This window comes from Gossypium arboreum, chromosome 10 (genome assembly GCF_025698485.1).
Source record: "Gossypium arboreum isolate Shixiya-1 chromosome 10, ASM2569848v2, whole genome shotgun sequence".
NCBI lineage: Eukaryota > Viridiplantae > Streptophyta > Magnoliopsida > Malvales > Malvaceae > Gossypium > Gossypium arboreum.
The window spans coordinates 103,574,396-103,591,319 of record NC_069079.1 but is presented as its reverse complement, the minus strand read 5'-3'; the positions used below and the strand labels follow the sequence as shown (position 1 = coordinate 103,591,319).

The window sequence follows — 16,924 nt, the reverse complement described above, 5'->3', positions numbered from 1 at the left end:
AAACGGCTCATGTACTTCCTTCAAACTCATTTCCTACAAAGTAGGTTGTACCATATTGTCAGTTTTGGTATAGTGGTTTAGACAATCACCTTCAATTTTCGATGTGTTACCTAAATTGCGAGCTTTAAGGGTGATTGTTTTGTCTCCCACACGAAGTGTGAGCTCACCTGTGCCAACATCAATAATCGTTCTAGCAGTTGCTAAAAAGAGCCTTCCTAAAATCAAAGGAGTGCTGCTATCCTCCTCTATGTCTAGAACAATGAAGTCAACGGGAAATATAAATTTATCGATTTTAACTAGCACATCTTCAATAATACCCCTAGGAAATTTTATAGTTTTATCTGCTAATTGAATGCTCATCCTAGTCTGTTTGGGTTTCCCAAGACCTAGTTGTTTAAACATTTTGTAAGGCATGACGTTAATACTAGCCCTGAAATTAGCTAGTGCATTGTTAACATCTAAGCTACCAATTAAGCAAGGAATTGTAAAACTCCCTAGATCTTTTAATTTGTTGGGTAGCTTATTTTGCAGAATAGTTGAACAAACTGCGTTTAGCCCCACATGCGACGCCTCATCCAACTTCCGCTTATTTGCTAAAAGCTCCTTTAAAATTTTTATTGCGTTTGGCATCTGCGATAGGGCTTCAATAAACGGTAAGTTAATATGTAATTTTTTTAAGAGTTTAAGGAATTTACCAAATTGTTCATCTGAGTGGTCTTTCCTTGTCACATTAGGGTATGACACACGAGGTTTTTATTCTATACTTACCGGTTTCTGCTTATTGTGGTTTACCTTACCTTTACCTTTGCTTATCTCAGTTTCTTGCCTTGGTTCTGGTTCAAGTGTGACTAACTCTTCTTTATCTTGACTAGTAATCGTGTTTAGTTGCTCCCTTGGGTTAGATTCTGTGTTGCTTGGGAAGCTGCCTTGTGGTCTTGAGAAATCAACTTGGCAAGCTGTCCAATCTGAGTCTCGAGCCCTTAGATCGATGCTTGTTGATTCTTAAGTGCTATCTCGGTATTTTAAAAATGAGTTTCTGACACTGATATAAACTTTGGGAGCATCTCTTCAAGGTTCAGCTTCTTTTCTTATTGGTAGGGTGGTTGTTGGTAGCTTGGAGGTGGTCTTTGATTTCTTTTGCCTCCCCATGAGAAATTTGGGTGGTTCCTCCAACCTGCATTGTAAGTGTTACTATATGGATTGTTTTGGGGTCTAGAGTTATTGTTACCTATATATTGGACTTGTTCCTCCTTGATGTTAGGGTTGAAGGGTTGATATTCTGTGCATGCTCCTCCTCCATTCGAATCGTACCTCATCACTGGATGTACCTGCGAAGAACCAAGTAAACCATCAATCTTTTTATTTAGAAGTTCTACCTGGTTTGACAGCATAGTAACCGAATCGATGTTATAAACGCCTGTTGTTTTAGTTGGCTTAGTCCTCATGACTTGCCACTGATAGTTATTCAGTGACATCTCTTCAATAAATTTGTAAGCCTCTTCAAGTGTTTTGTTATTGATGGTTCCCCCGGCTGCTGCATCTATCATCTGTCTTGTCGAGGGGTTCACACCATTGTAGAATGTTTGAACTTGCAACCATAGAGGTAATCCATGGTGAAGACACCTTCGCAGTAGGTCCTTGTATCTTTCCCATGCATCGTAAAGAGTTTCTAAGTCCATCTGTACAAACGAAGAGATATCATTACGTAATTTGGCTGTTTTAGCCTGTGGAAAATATTTTAATAGAAAATTTTTGGTCATTTGTTCCCAAGTAGTAATTGACCCTCGTGGTAACGAGTTCAACCACTATTTAGCTTTGTTCCTCAATGAAAAAGGGAATAACTGAAGACGAATGACATCTTCAGAAATGCCATTAATTTTAAATGTATCGTAGAATTCCAGGAAATTTACCAAGTGAGTATTTGGATCCTCATCCTGCAAACCATCAAACTGAACAAATTGCTGTATCATTTGAATAGAATTAGGTTTTAGTTCAAAATTATTTGCAGCAATAGCAGGCCTAACTATACTCGACTCAATTCTTGTTAAAGTAGGTTTAGCATAATCATACATAGAACGTGGAGCAGGATTCTGATTAACAGCAATCGCAGGAGGTAGCGAATTTTCTTGGTTTTCAGCCATCTCCTCGGTTGGGGTTTGAATATCGTCCTCTTGCTCGTTCTCTGTGTATCTTAAGCTTTACCTTATTTCTTTTTGGTTTCTGCGAACTATGCGATCGATTTCTTCGTCCAAAAGTAGTGGTCCTGACGGGTTTTTTCTAGTCATAAACTATAAAAACCTGCCAAGATAAAGAGAAAGTAAATTAATAAATAATAAAATAAAATAAAATAAAATTAACTTGCAAGAAAAAAAATGGCTAAAGTAATAAAAATTGAGTGTTCCTAACATCTTAGTTCTCCGACAACGACGCCAAAAACTTGATCGTGATTTTGTGTGATAAGTTTTAAATATTTATAATGAATCGTTCTTGAAACTAACTATTATCACGATATAGGCAAGTGTACCTATCGATCAGTAGTATAGCTTTAGCAAGACTGGATTGTCGAACCCAAAGGAACTAAAAGTACTAGTAATGACTGTCTTTTTATTATCTAGCCTAAGAATAATGAGGTTTGTTTTAACTAACTAATTAACTAAACTAAGAAATCACAGAAAATAGAATTGGGGAATTACTTTTGGGAAAAACAATTGAATTAAGACAATACCTAAGGAAAAATCCACCTAGACTTCACTTGTTATTTGACTCTAAATCAGACGATTTATTCTTTTGACTTGATCCGTAGAAATCCCTAAGTTATATTATTATCTCTCTCGAGACTAACAACGTCTAACCCTAGGTTGAATAATTGAAATCTCTTTCTAATTAACTTCCTATGGTTGCATTAACTCGATCTATGGATCCCCTTATTAGGTTTCACCCTAATCCGGCAAAATCTTGCCACCCTATCTCTAGGCGCGCAAACAACTCCGCTTAATTATGAAAATTGTACTCTTAGACAGGGTCTATTCCTCCTCTGAATAAGAGCTTAACTTGAATCAATATCCTGGAATATCAAAACAAGAATTAAGAATACATAATTAAGAACAAGTCAAATATTTATCATAAAATTTAGAAAATAATAATAAGATTCGTTTTAGGTTTTATTCCCCTTAGGTATTTAGGGGATTTAGTTCATAACTAAAAAGGAAAACATCTCATAAGAATAATGAATACAAAACATAAAGAAAAACCAAAACTTCTAAAGGGAAATTGAGGGGAGATCTTCAGTCTTGATGATGAATCCGGCTTCTGAGATGGATCAATCGGCTTCCTTCGAGTAATTCCTTCCTTCCTCCCTGCGCCTCCCTTTTTCCTCCTCCTTTAGGGTGTATTTATAGGCTTTGGAATGCCTAAAAACCCTCAAAATTAGCCTTTTCCAAATTGGACTCATCTTGGGCTCGGCAGGGACACATCCGTGTGACACGCCCGTGTGCTGTTACTTCAAGCCGTGCTCGAGCCTGTTAGAATGGCATGGGCGTGTGGTCCATCCGTGTGAGTCGTGCTTCGATTCTGCAAAAGTGACACGACCATGTGGTCTGCCTGTGTGAGGAGGTCCAGGCCGTGTTGATTTCATACGTTGGTCCATTTTCTCTGTTTTTGGCCCGTTTCTCATTTCTTTCACTCTCCTATGCTCACCTAAGTATAAAACATGAAGTTAAGGCATTAGGAGCATCGAATTCACCAAATTTAAGGAAAAATCCTCCATAAAATATGCTAAGCATGGGATAGAAATATGTATAAATTATGGTTTACCAGTAGTCCCATTTGAAATAGGCATAAGGCTAGACCGAATGAAATAGAACTATACCTTTGCTAGTGGTGTCAAATATTCTCTACGATAAGTGTGTGTTCCTTGCTTTGACACAGTGCACTTAGAACCTGGAACTGTTAGTTCATTAAGAATTTCTTACAATTTTTCAGCCTCAATATTTCTTATTAAGGAAGAATATTTGTCGTCTTCGAAATTAGGTAATTTAAAGAACTCATTAATAGCAATTGAGTTGATTGGTACCTTGAATCCTCAGACAAAGACTTCCGTCAATTCGTTTGAGGTCAAATTCGTGTAAAATTCATGAGCTAACTCCTTATCTGCACTAGGTCTTTTCTTACAAAATAACTCCTAATTGAGAGCTTCAGAAATTTGTTGAATGCGTGCCGTGAAATCAATATAGTTGTTTTCTTTCAGTGTAAAGCCTTTTTCTGGGTGCATTTGCCGATTCTTGAAAATGCTTTCATATCTCGCTTTGTCTTCTTCATAGTGGAATTTGTTTTATAATTCGTCAATTTGGAAAAAGGCACGAGTTCTCTTGCGAGGCATGATTAACTTGAACATAAGATGAAAACAAATATTTTCTCAAAAATTTAATTCGTATAAAATATTAACAATTCATTAAATTGAAAAATTAAATTAAAAAAAATTAAAATTTAAGAGAGAAAATTTTCTTGCCACCTTTGTATAAAAATTAAGAACTCAAAGAAAAAAAAATAAATCAAAAGAGGTCAATTTACGAATGGTTGGATGGTTATCAGTTACGTGTGCGGTGCTGATGCGAGTAGCAAAGTAGCAGCGGCACGCAAGGGAGCAGCAGTGCACTAGGCGTTGCTTGGCATGATGAAGGCAGCAGTAGTGTGCAGATCCTTGCGCGAGCAGCAGTGCATGCGTGCCCCGCGTGGATGCAGAAGTGTAACACCCCAGCACCCGGCCTAGGAGTTTAGACTGAATTCCAAAGGTCGCATTGATCACCAAAGTGATCGTGGGAAATTTTAGTTTAACAAACCAAAAAACATTACCGTATTTAAGTTCTGTAAAAAATATCAGGTAGAAAATCCCGATATTACAAAAACCTCAATCATAATAGCGCTTACATGTATTTAATACGAAAGTTCATACCATAGTTTTCAAAACAGTACTTAAACCAATTATTTAAAACGCATAACTCCGAGACTTCCAGTTTGTCGAGTCCAGCAACAGAAAGCGAGCATACCTGGAAAAGGGAAACACTAAGGGGGTGAGTTACACGATCTCAGTGTGAGCTAAACCATAGTAAAAATAAAGAACTAAAGATCCAAACCATGTACAATCAGATATATATAAGATTCATAACCAGACAAACAATATGCATAGAAATTCAGATGATATATCACATGTCAGAAAACAATCCCACCCATCCAGCCAAACACCTCTCTGTCCCCCGTTCACATCTCATAAGAGCTATATGATGGTCAGCCAACCATGCACACTCCATAGGATCTTGAAAAGCCCATCCAACCCTACACATCCAAAACGTGGATTAGGGCACTCAAATATTTATATGCAGCAAAGCTGACATATATACAGTACAATGTGATAAATCACAGTACTGATGTATTGCAGTTGGAACTGCCAGAATAAAATAGAATAAAGACTCCTTTTTCTTCACAACCAACCCCAAAAATTAATTTATGCAAATGCATGTATGCAAACAATCTCGCAGAAACAACATACAAATAGTTATTCATCGGATTGACGGAATTGCAAATACACATACAAATCCAATTAACTACAGAATCCTCACAGAGAATGGGAAGCACAGATATTTAAAACAAGTCATTTTGTAGATAAGAATAAAAAATTGGCATAACAGGGCCACACGACCTTGTGCTCCAGCCATGTAGAAGTGCCTAGGTCGTGTGTGGGTCAAAATGCCCATGTGGAGACTACACATGCCTGTGTGAAAGGAGGCCTAAGGCCGTGTGGCTAAAAAAGTCGCGCGTGTGACCCAAGGACATGGTCATGTTAACAAGCCGTCTAACTTTTTGTCCGATTGCTAATCTGCGGTGCAGGGCAGACATGGCCATGTGAAGGTCTCATACACTCTTGTGCCCACCAGACACGGCCGTGTATCCCAAAACACATGCTTGTGTGGAATTCCCAATCCATAACTTCGCCACATGATCATGTGGCCAGACCATGTAGCACACAAACACCCAAACCCTAATTTCCAAACGTACACGCCCATGTGCCCAAGGGACACGACCATATAGAAATTGACTAATTTCCCCCAAATCAACCACACGACTATGTGGCACCAAATCTTGCCCGAAAACCTTAATTCCTAATTGTACATGGCTGTGTGAACCGCCCAAGTGGCCACCCATGTAGCCACGAAACCGCACCAAAACGATCGAGAAACCATGAATTTACAACCACCAAGAAGTCCTTAATTACTACGGGTTCAGAAACACACCTTTAAACGGATTCCTAAGCACCAGAACCTGACCAATTCGCCTCCTCAATACAATTCTGAAATCTCAATTACACAAAAATACCAATATCATCACCATGCCAATCTAACATAAATGAATAACCAAAAATTTTTTACCAAAAAACCAAGACCTCCGCTCGATCCCTTGAACTATCCAAACACCATCAACAAAATTTAAAGAGAAGAATTGAATGGAAAAGAAAATTTATAATTTTTAAATCCCAAAAAAAATGTAAAGAGAAGAAAAAGTAAGAAAGAAGAAAAAAATAAAACTGATATGAGAAGGTGGGAAAGAAGCTTAGAGAATGTTAAAATGACTTTCGGGAAGTTTTTCCAAAAATAATCTAAAATAAAAATAAATAAATAAAATAAGTATTTTTGGACTTAAAACAAAAACTAAATTAAAATCATCATCCATAAATCAGACAGATGAGGACTCGAACTGGGACCCCAAGCTAAACTAACACGTAATCAACCACTACGTTAGTAGGCCCATTCTGATACTAGAACGCGAAAACCATCCCAAGTGCGTGTCCTACTCACTGACCCATACTAGAATCTCAAACTTCCAACCTAAAAAACCAGGGTGTTACAACTCACCCCTCCTTGAAAAAATTTCATCATGAAATTTCCAACTAACAAAAATGTGGTGTAACACAAGCTACACTACTACGCTCCTACTGCGCAATCTGATCCTGAAGCACTATCGTACTAGGTTTTAAAATGTGACATCCCTAAATCGACCTTAGTCGGAAAGTGGTTTCGGGACCACCAAACCGAGTCATAATAATAATTAACCATCATAATTGATGCTCATTATATGTATATATGCATGTGTGAAAATTTCGTGTTTGGATTTTGTTAATAGTAAGTGAATTTTTATCAAATAGGACTTATGTGAGAAAATTTAGAAATGTGCTAGGCAATTGTAAGGTGGCCTATTAATACATGTGGGAAAATAGTTGTCCTTGCATGTCAAATAACCCACTTCCTAAGGTGAGTGGCCGCCATGACAAGAATATGGGCAAGGGAACATGTTTCCAACATGTTTAGTTAGTGGATTATGTAGAAAAAATAAAGAAATGAAAACAAAATGAGCATGGATGCCCCCCTTTGTTGCCGTGAGTAGAGGAAAAGAAAGGAAAAAAATGGTTCATCCATTCTCAAAATCTTGGCTGAAAATACTAAGGGAAAAAGGAAGGATTTTTGCTTCATGCTTGGTTTAGAAGAGAACTAGAAGGAGATTTGGTCATACTTGTGTCAAGATTAAGGTATGTTTGAGGTTGTGTCATGAGATTCATGCATGTTTTAGTTGCTAACTTGATGTTCATGTTAGCCCATGGTTCAAATCCTTGTTATGCCATGGAAATGGTATTTGGCCAAGGTTGATATTGTGTTAAAGCCATTGCATGCTAAATGTGAAGCTTGTTGATGATACATGTAATGATGGATTGACTACTCTTGAAATTTCTTTTAGCATTCTTGAGTAAGACATGGAGTTTTCTTTGTTTAACCATGACCAAAAATTGAAAGGGGATGGTGTGGGATGTATTCGCCATGGCATGCTCATAAGTGCGATTTATGCTTGTTGCATGATAGGTAAAATTTGTGTTTTGATATATGTGTATATGTGTTTGTACATGATGTTACAAATGGATGTGAAAATATATGCTAGATTGGGAAAATTTGATTAAATGTTCATGAGATGAAATTAGGTGATTAAAAGATGTTAGTTGACATTGTACATATATATATATATTCGCCATTAAAGTGAGTATGTAGGTAATGTTGAATCAAGTTTTTGGTGCATATTCGGTTAGGTGTATAATCGACCAAATGGGCGATTAGTAAGAATGGTTGCCGAATATACAAGCATACATATGCATGTGTAGTTGAATTATGAATGTTTAGCAAGATGGTTAAACTAGTGATTTATTGATTAAGCTCAAGGAGTTAAAGAAGGAGAATCAAGCAAGGGAAAGACGAAGGTCATCGAGTAGCCGACTTGGAACTATTTTACCCAACACGAGGTAAGTCATTAAGCACGTATTTGATATTGCTTAAATGATTGTAAAATTTATGCAATTGTGTTTAATGGGATGATATATATATATAAATGAAAATGTATGTGTATGGAGTGATGACAATTGTTGAATGTAAAAGAAATAGTGAAATGTGTAGAAAGTTTGCTTTCGGCACTAAGTGTCTTGAACAATACGTGTGTATGGTGACGAGATTGGCACTAAGTGTGCGTGCTGGAAATATATGGCACTAAGTGTGCATGCTGGAAATATATGGCACTAAGTGTGCGAGCTCGAAGGGCATGGCACTATGTGTGCGGGCTTAAATCGCATGGCACTAAGTGTGCGAAATCGAGTATTAAGCACTGTGTGTGCGTACTCTATATATATATATAAATATCTCCGATCGAACAATTATATGGAGGGTGTGTCTCCATCGAGTGAGTATGGACAGCGGATCGGGTAAGTACCTTGAGCTCATGACGAATAGGTAATACGTTCATGCTTGGGGTTGAATTTGGTAAGCCTTAAATCTATGTGATGATTGAAATTGTATGGTTGTGCTGGAAAATGAGTTAATGTGTAAAAATGCTTCGATTATCTTGTTGTGTAGAATATGAAATGTGGATGTATGAATTGGTGCAGATTGGACCGAAAGGTCCGAGGTATTATGGTATAGATTCGATATGGACGAGTACCTAGCCTCATTTGTTGTACATGTAGTAGTAACTTTATCAGTGGATTGACGAATGCTTATGACTTACTGAGTTGTAAACTCACTCGGTGTTTTCTTGTCACCCATTTTAGGTCTCTTGGACTCGTGTTGTTGCGTGCTCGGAACCGTCGTTGAAGTCATCACACCGGCTGAAATCTTGTGGTATTGTTTTTTGTTGTTGAAGAACATTTGGCATGTATAGGCTATTATATTTTGTCGAATTGTGGGTTGTAAACTTTAAGCCATGTGAAAATGGCCTATGTGGTCGTCGAGTGGGATGCTAGAACCTATAGCCACGAGTCTTAGAAACTCAAATTTTGTTAAGGTGGCCATAATTTGTGTCATGTATGATGGATGATTAAGGCCAAGGAAAAATTCATGAAATTGGCATAGTCTACTGCAGTAACTGTTGCGGACAGCAGCAGTGAGATGAGATTGAAAAATCACTAAAAATAGTAGAAGTAGAATTAAATAGTGAGTAAATTATGGAACTGAACCTTGATGAATCTATTTTTATATGGACGAAACGAAATGACCATATGAGCAGTATACTGGGAAATATTAAAGTTCTCGTGAGACAGGGCCAGAACGGTTTCTGGGTCCCCTGTCGTGACTTTTAAAATTTACCATAAATTATCCAGAAAGAATTAGGAGTCATGCCTTATATGTACAGATTCCATTTTGAGTCTAGTTTCATTAGAAACAAACGGCACCAGTATTAAAGCCCTGTACAGAAAGATATTCAAGTTGTAACGCGCGGAGGTCAGAGCAGTCGATCCCTGTAACATGGGTGACTTTAACTAATAAACTGTACCAATTGGCCCAACCAAAAATTCTAAAAATAAATCCATGGATGGGTATATGAGTCCAAATTCAGGGAAAATTTACGAAACCAGTTTCCGAGTTTTGAAACTCGAGATATGATTTTTAAGGCGACGGTGATGCAGTTTTCCAGCCTGTCCAGAAATGCCAAATTGGTCGGTACTTTAAGAGGATTTGTCTCGTTAACCCCTCGTGTCCGACACCGGCGTCGGTCACGAGTTAGGGGTGTTACATAAAATCTCACACCCTGATTCAAGAGTGGAACTTAAACTCAAGACCCCATACACACACCCATAAAACTTAAAAACTAAAGCAGATACACATTTATAACACCACACACAACCATACTTGTCTCAATGCCAACGAGGGCACTTTCTAATCTAATTTTCCCTAGACCCACATCGAAGACATGCTTCTACCTTTTTCCAACAATTTCCAGGATGGCGCTTCTTACAGGGCTCACAAAGCGGGACACTCGCACCACTACTAGCACTTTTGTACTACAGTTACTGTCTCTCAATTGCGACTTTACACACTTCGCAGACTGAGGCTCCAACCTTGAAGGACTGCGATCTCTCTTTTTCCCACAATATGCATACCTGCCTTGAAGCATTTTTCTAGCTTTCTTTAACCTAGCCTCAAACACTATGTCCAACACCTTCCTCACTACCCGAGTCAATGCCTTAGTACCAAGCTCTAGATTATCGCTACTCGAAGTTAGCAGAATCGTATTAACTTCCAATTCCTGAACAGTCACATGTCCCCAAAAAGTTAACGACTCATCGAGAGTCTCACTAGACTGATCTTCACAATCTCATTTACCTTCAGATTCCATATCGATCTTCAAACTAATTTAAAATAATTTACATTTCACAAACAATCACATCATAAATATCTATTAGGACAGTTCTAATCTTATAGTTACAAATTTCCACCCGGACCAGCACCGGAGTCTTAGACATCTTATTTTCACAAAAACCTATTCCAAATACAAGTCATTTCAAAGCACTATGGTATAGTTTTTTGAAATTAAAAGAAAAAAATGAGCACTTGAGCAGGCGATTACGTAAAAACATAGACCGAGTTTTTGCAAACCTAGCTTTGATACCACTAAATGTAACACCCCAATACCCGGCCTAGGAGTTTAGACTGTATTTCAAAGGTCACATTAATCACCAAAGTGATCATGGGAAATTTTAGTTTAACGAGCCAAAAAACATTACTGTATTTAAGTTCTGCAAAAACTCTCAGATATAAAATCCCGGTATTACAAAAACCTCAGTCCAAATATTGCTTACATGTATTTAATACGATAGTTCATACCATAGTTTTCAAAATATACTTAAACTAATTATTTAAAATGCATAACTCCGAGACCTCCGGCGTGCCGAGTCCAGCAACAGAAACCAAGCGTACCTGAAAAAGGGAAACACTAAGGGGTGAGCTACACGAGTCTAGTGTGAGTCTAAACCATAGTAAAAACAAGGAACTAAAGATCCAAACCATGTACAGTTAGATATATAAGATTCATAACCAGACAAATAATATGTACACAAATTCAGATGATATGTCACATGTCAGAAAATAATCCCACCTGTGGCAGCCCTAATTTGACCCTAGTCGAAAAGTGGTTTCGGGACCACAAAACCGAGTTATAAAAATAATTAGCCATTATATTCTATGCTTATTATATGTGTAAATGCATTTGTAAAAGTCTCATGCTTTGATTTTGTCATTTGTATGTGAAATTTTAATAAGGGACTTATGTGAGACATTTGTGAAAAGTAATAGGTAAATTTTAAAGTGATCTATTAATGCATAATGTCAAAAAGGTGGACTTGCATGTCAATTACTCATTTTTTTTGGTTAGTGGCCGGCCATGATATGATTAATATATATATATTATGTAATTTTTATAATAACAATTTAATTCACAAAATGAAATAATGAATAAAGAATAATATCATGGGGTTAGTGGGAGGAGAAACCAAAGTAGGTTCATTTTGCCCTCCATTGCCGTAGCTTGAAGCAAGGAAGAAGAAAGGATTTTTGTTTGATTGTTTGGCTTAGATGATGGTTAGAATGAGGTAAGTATTATGCCATTCTTGAAAATTTATGCATAATTGAGATGATTAGTTGAATTCTACCTATTCCATGGATTAAATTTAGTCTATTTGGAGGTTTGAAATTCGGCTAGAAGCTTGAAATTTTAGTTGAAGCTTTGATGTCATTAGATAGGAATATTATGTTGGATGTGTTAAGTTACTTGTTATTTTAACTTAAAGGTTGAGGTTAGTATTTGGTTTGTTAAATATGCCGAATGTGGATTTAGGGAGAAAAAAATATAGGTAATCGGTCATGCTATATTCTTGATAAAAAAAAATTGTTAAATGCTTCATATATTATATAAATGAGCTTGTAAGTGAATTTGAAGATTTGGAAAATTGTGGATGAGAAGTGCCGAATGTGATTTTTGGGTGTCACTTAAGGGATAAAAATATGGTGGCTTGAGTTTAGTAATATTCGGCCATATGTAATGATATAATGAATTTGGTATATCCAGTTATATAGGTTAGTATTTAGGGAGTGTTCCAATTGAACTTGTAATTTCGACCACATAGGTATTTATATAGATATAAATATATATTTGTAAAGATATGTTTGATCTTGCATATTCGGCTAAATAAGTGATGATGGTATATGAAGTTAAATGTGGTTTTGTAAGCTTGTATAGATGTGTGAAAGTATTTTTATAATGATATTTGGCTTTGGAAGTGGTTTGAAAACTTGCAAAATGCTAATCTTATAAGTATTCGGCCAAATAGGTAGATATGATAATCATTTGTGGTTATGGAATTGTTAAGTTAAAATTTATTATTCATTGATTTAGTAAATTAGATTATGAAATTCGAATATGCAAGGCAATAAGTTAGTAAAATGTTCCTTGATAGTTTTCATCTATTATATGGGGATAAATGTAGTTGTTGATTATAGCCTAGTAATATGTTCGATTGTGTATGAGTAGGGCATATGTATGATGTTTAAATAGCTAGTTAGTAAGGTCATTTGTACCTTAAAATATGTGATATACATGTATTAAATTAAATTGCTTAATTGATAAGTAATTGAATAAATCTATTTGTTTTAAATCAAGCTCAAGAGCAAAAAGGGTCGAAATCAGATAAGGGAAAAGAGAAAGCAATTGAGTAGTCTATCCATAACCGTTCAAATATATCCGAGGTAAGTCTTTGAGTAATGGAACTTAGCTTATGATTTGATAAAATCATGATATATAAGGATAATATATAAATTGTGACCTAATGTTTCTACTTGAATTAAGTAGTGAGATAAGTAATTTGTACATATGACTTGTATCCGAATGGTTATAGAAATCATGCTGGATAGTGAAACGAAATCAGGTTCTTTGTATGTGGCTATTGAGCCAAAAGTGAAATTATTGATAAGCACGTTGTGCTTGTGTTCAAGTAATGCAAATAAAATGCTAATGTGTTATGATATATACATATATATATGTGCATGATAATGGAGAATTATATCCGGGCTAAGTCCCGAAGGCATTCGTGCTGGTGTTATATCCGGGCTAAGTCCCGAAGGCATTCATGCTGGTGTTATATCCGGGCTAAGCCCCAAAGGCATTCGTGCTGGTGTTATATTCGGGCTAAGTCCCGAAGGCATTCGTCTTGGTGTTATATCGAGGCTAAGCCCCAAGGCATTCGTCTTTGGTGTTATATCCGGCTAAAGTCCGTAGGCTTTGTCTTTGGTATTATATTCGGGCTTAAAGTCCGCATGCTTTGTGGTGGTGATTGGATTTGGGTTTTAAACCTAGTAGACTTAATGCCGATGATTGGAGTAAGATTATGATTTCGAATGTTCGTAGTAAACTACCATTGAATATGTCAAATACATTAAGTTGATCAGGTATGTATTATATAATTTTATATGTTAGATTGATCGAAATTGAATCATGATTGAGAAATGAGAAGTATATGTGAAAATCTCATATGTGTATGTGTGTATTCGGTTATGGTGAAAGGTTATATGAGATTGATTTGGTGATATACATGTTAAATAATATGAATGAAAGAATGGGTAATAAATCGCTTGGGACAATGACGATAATGTGATTTCGGAAAATCACCACAAATTTTGGGAGTTGAGTTAGAAGCTGAATAAATTATGTCATGAAATATTAATGAGTCTAGTTTCTTATAAAAGAAACCGTGTGAGCAAAAGAATTGCCAATAATGAGATATTTGAAGTGGCGTGGAATAGAGTCAAAATGACTTTGAGGTCCCCTGTTTTGTTTTCAGAAAATCATTATAAATGGTACAAAAATGGTTATAAGATAAAATTTATATCCTTAGACTCCTTAATGAGTATAGTTTCAAACGAAATAAACGATAACATATTTCGAATTCTGTATAATGAGAAAATTGATTCGTAGTGAAAAGTGGTCAGAATAGTCAAACAGTGGAACAGGGGAAACTTCAATAAAAATCTGGTATTGATTGGTCAGAATAGTCGTCCCCAGGTGCACAATCATGAGACCCTAGGACGTCAGTGGTGCGAGAGCCTCGAGTTGGTTACACAGGCGTGTTGCCCTTCCACACGGGCGTATAATTTAGTGACTGTTGCTTAGGAAGACAGCTTGTAGTGAATTTGTGATTTTGTTGCAAACATGGTTAAAACTTGTTAATGAGATGCTTTTCGAGTTCTTATGATCTAATTTCTGATTTCAATATTTGGTTTTAATTGAGTTCAGATTCAAGTGAGGTGAATTTGCTAAATATGCATTATGTTCATGGATACTTGGCCAAAATGGCAATTATCTAGGAATGATTTCTTGAAAATTTGAAATAATCGATCTATAAGTAAATTAATTTTTTGCATTGCTTAAAACTTACTAAGCATTGAAGCTTACTCCGTGTTCTCTTTTCCATTTCTTATAGGTTTATACTTTAGCTCGAGTTGGAAGGGCCGGAGATATCATCACACTATCGAGTCATTATGTGAGTTGAGAAGATTGTACATCATCATGGTTTAAGGCATGTATAGGATAGACTATAGGTAGAATGATATTTCGACTTTGTATACATTATAGCCATGCGAAGATGGCTTACTCATTTTGTTTAGAGAAGCCTTATAATTGAACTAATGTGGTGAAATGTTTTAGTTATAACTTGACAGTAGTTAATTTGTTATTAGATATTCGGTTATGTTTTGATAGTGAGTATCTTTGACCTTATAGAAGTTTTGTTCAGTCAAGTAATACCTCATAACCTTATTCCGGCAACGGATACGGGTTAGGAGTGTTACACCACCCATCCAGCCAAACACCTTTCCGTCCCCCATTCATACCCCATAAAAGCTATATGATGGTCAGCCAACCATGCACACCCCATAAGACCTCAAAAAGCCCATCCAATCCTACACACCCAGAATGTGGACTAGGCCACTCAAATATTTATATGCAGCAAAGCAGACATATGTGCAGTATTGTGTGGTAAATCGCTGTACTGATGTATTGAGTTGAAACTGCCAGAATAGAACTGAATACAGACTCTTTTCTCTTCACAACCAACTCCAAAAATTAATTTATAGAAATACGTGTATGTAAACAATCTCACAGAAACAACATACAAATAGTTATTCATTGGATTGACGAAATTGCAAATATACGCACATAAAAATCCAACTGACTATAGAATCCTCACAGAGAGTGGGAAGCACAGATATTTAAAACAAGTCAGTTTGTATCTCGGAATAACAAATTGGTGTAACAGGGCCACACGACCGTATGCTCCGGCCATGGTGAAGTGCCTAGGCTGTGTGTGGGTCAAAACCCATATCTGAAGAGGACATACGCCCTTGTGAAAGGAGGCACACGGTCATGTGGCAAAGGCACATGCCCGTGTGACCCAAGGACATGGTCGTGTTAATAGGCCATATAACTCTCTGTCTGATTGTTAATCTAGGGTGTACGACAGACATGGCCGTGCATAGGTCTCACACGCCCCTGTGCCCACTAGACACGGCCGTGTGTCCCAAAAAACACACCCATGTAGACTCTCTAATCCTCAAATTAGTCACACGACTGCGTGGCACCAAAACACCCAAACCCTAATTTCCAAATGCACACGCCTATGTACCCAAGGGACACGACCGTGTGGAAATCGAGCAATTTCTCCAAATCAGCCACACGGTCGTGTGGCACCAAATCTTGCTTGGAAACCCTAATTCCTAATTGTACACAGTTGTATGAACCACCCGTGTGGGCACATATTCCATGTGGTCACCAGTGTGGTCAAAAAACCACACCGAAACGACCAAGAAACCATGAATTTGTAGCCACCAAAAAGTCCTTAATTACTACAGGTTTAGAAACAAACCTTTAAACGGGTTCCCAAGCACCAGAACTTGACCAATTCGGCTCCTCAACATAATTCTGAAATCTCAATTATACAAAAATACCAGTATCATCACCATGCCAATTTAACACAAATGAATAACCAAAAATTCTCTACCAAAAAACCAAGAACACCACCTACCTCCTCCCGATCCCTTGAACTATCCAAACACCATTAATGAAAATTAAAGAGAAGAATTTAATGGCAGAGAAAACGTATAATTTTTAAATCCCAAAGAAAAGTAAAGAGAAGAAAAAGAGAGAAGGAAGAAAAAAAATAAAACTGATATAAGAAGGTGGGAGAGAAGCATAGAGAATGTGAAAATGATTTTTGGGAAGTTTTTCCAAAAATAATCTAAAATAAAAATAAATAAATAAATAAACTAAGTATTTTTTGACTTAAAAAAAACTAAATTAAAATCATCATCCTTAATTAGACAGATGAGGACCCGAACTCGGGACCCTAAGCTAAACTAACGCGCAACCAACCACTAGACCAGCAGGCCCATTCTGACACTAAAACGCGAAAACCATCCCAAGTGCGCATCCTATTCACTGACCCATACTAGAATCTCAAACTTTCAACCCCAAAAATCGAGGTGTTACAAGGAGAGTGGGCAATAGGTAGGTGCGT

General features: G+C 36.8%; 1 non-coding gene across 1 annotated transcript; it reads left to right on the top strand.

Moving 5' to 3' along the window:
* Positions 1 to 1,605: 1,605 nt before the first annotated feature.
* LOC128282825 (small nucleolar RNA R71) lies at positions 1,606 to 1,711 on the top strand. The gene has a single exon (XR_008273179.1). It is a non-coding gene; the product is annotated as a small nucleolar RNA R71 (small nucleolar RNA).
* The last annotated feature ends 15,213 nt before the right edge of the window (positions 1,712 to 16,924 follow it).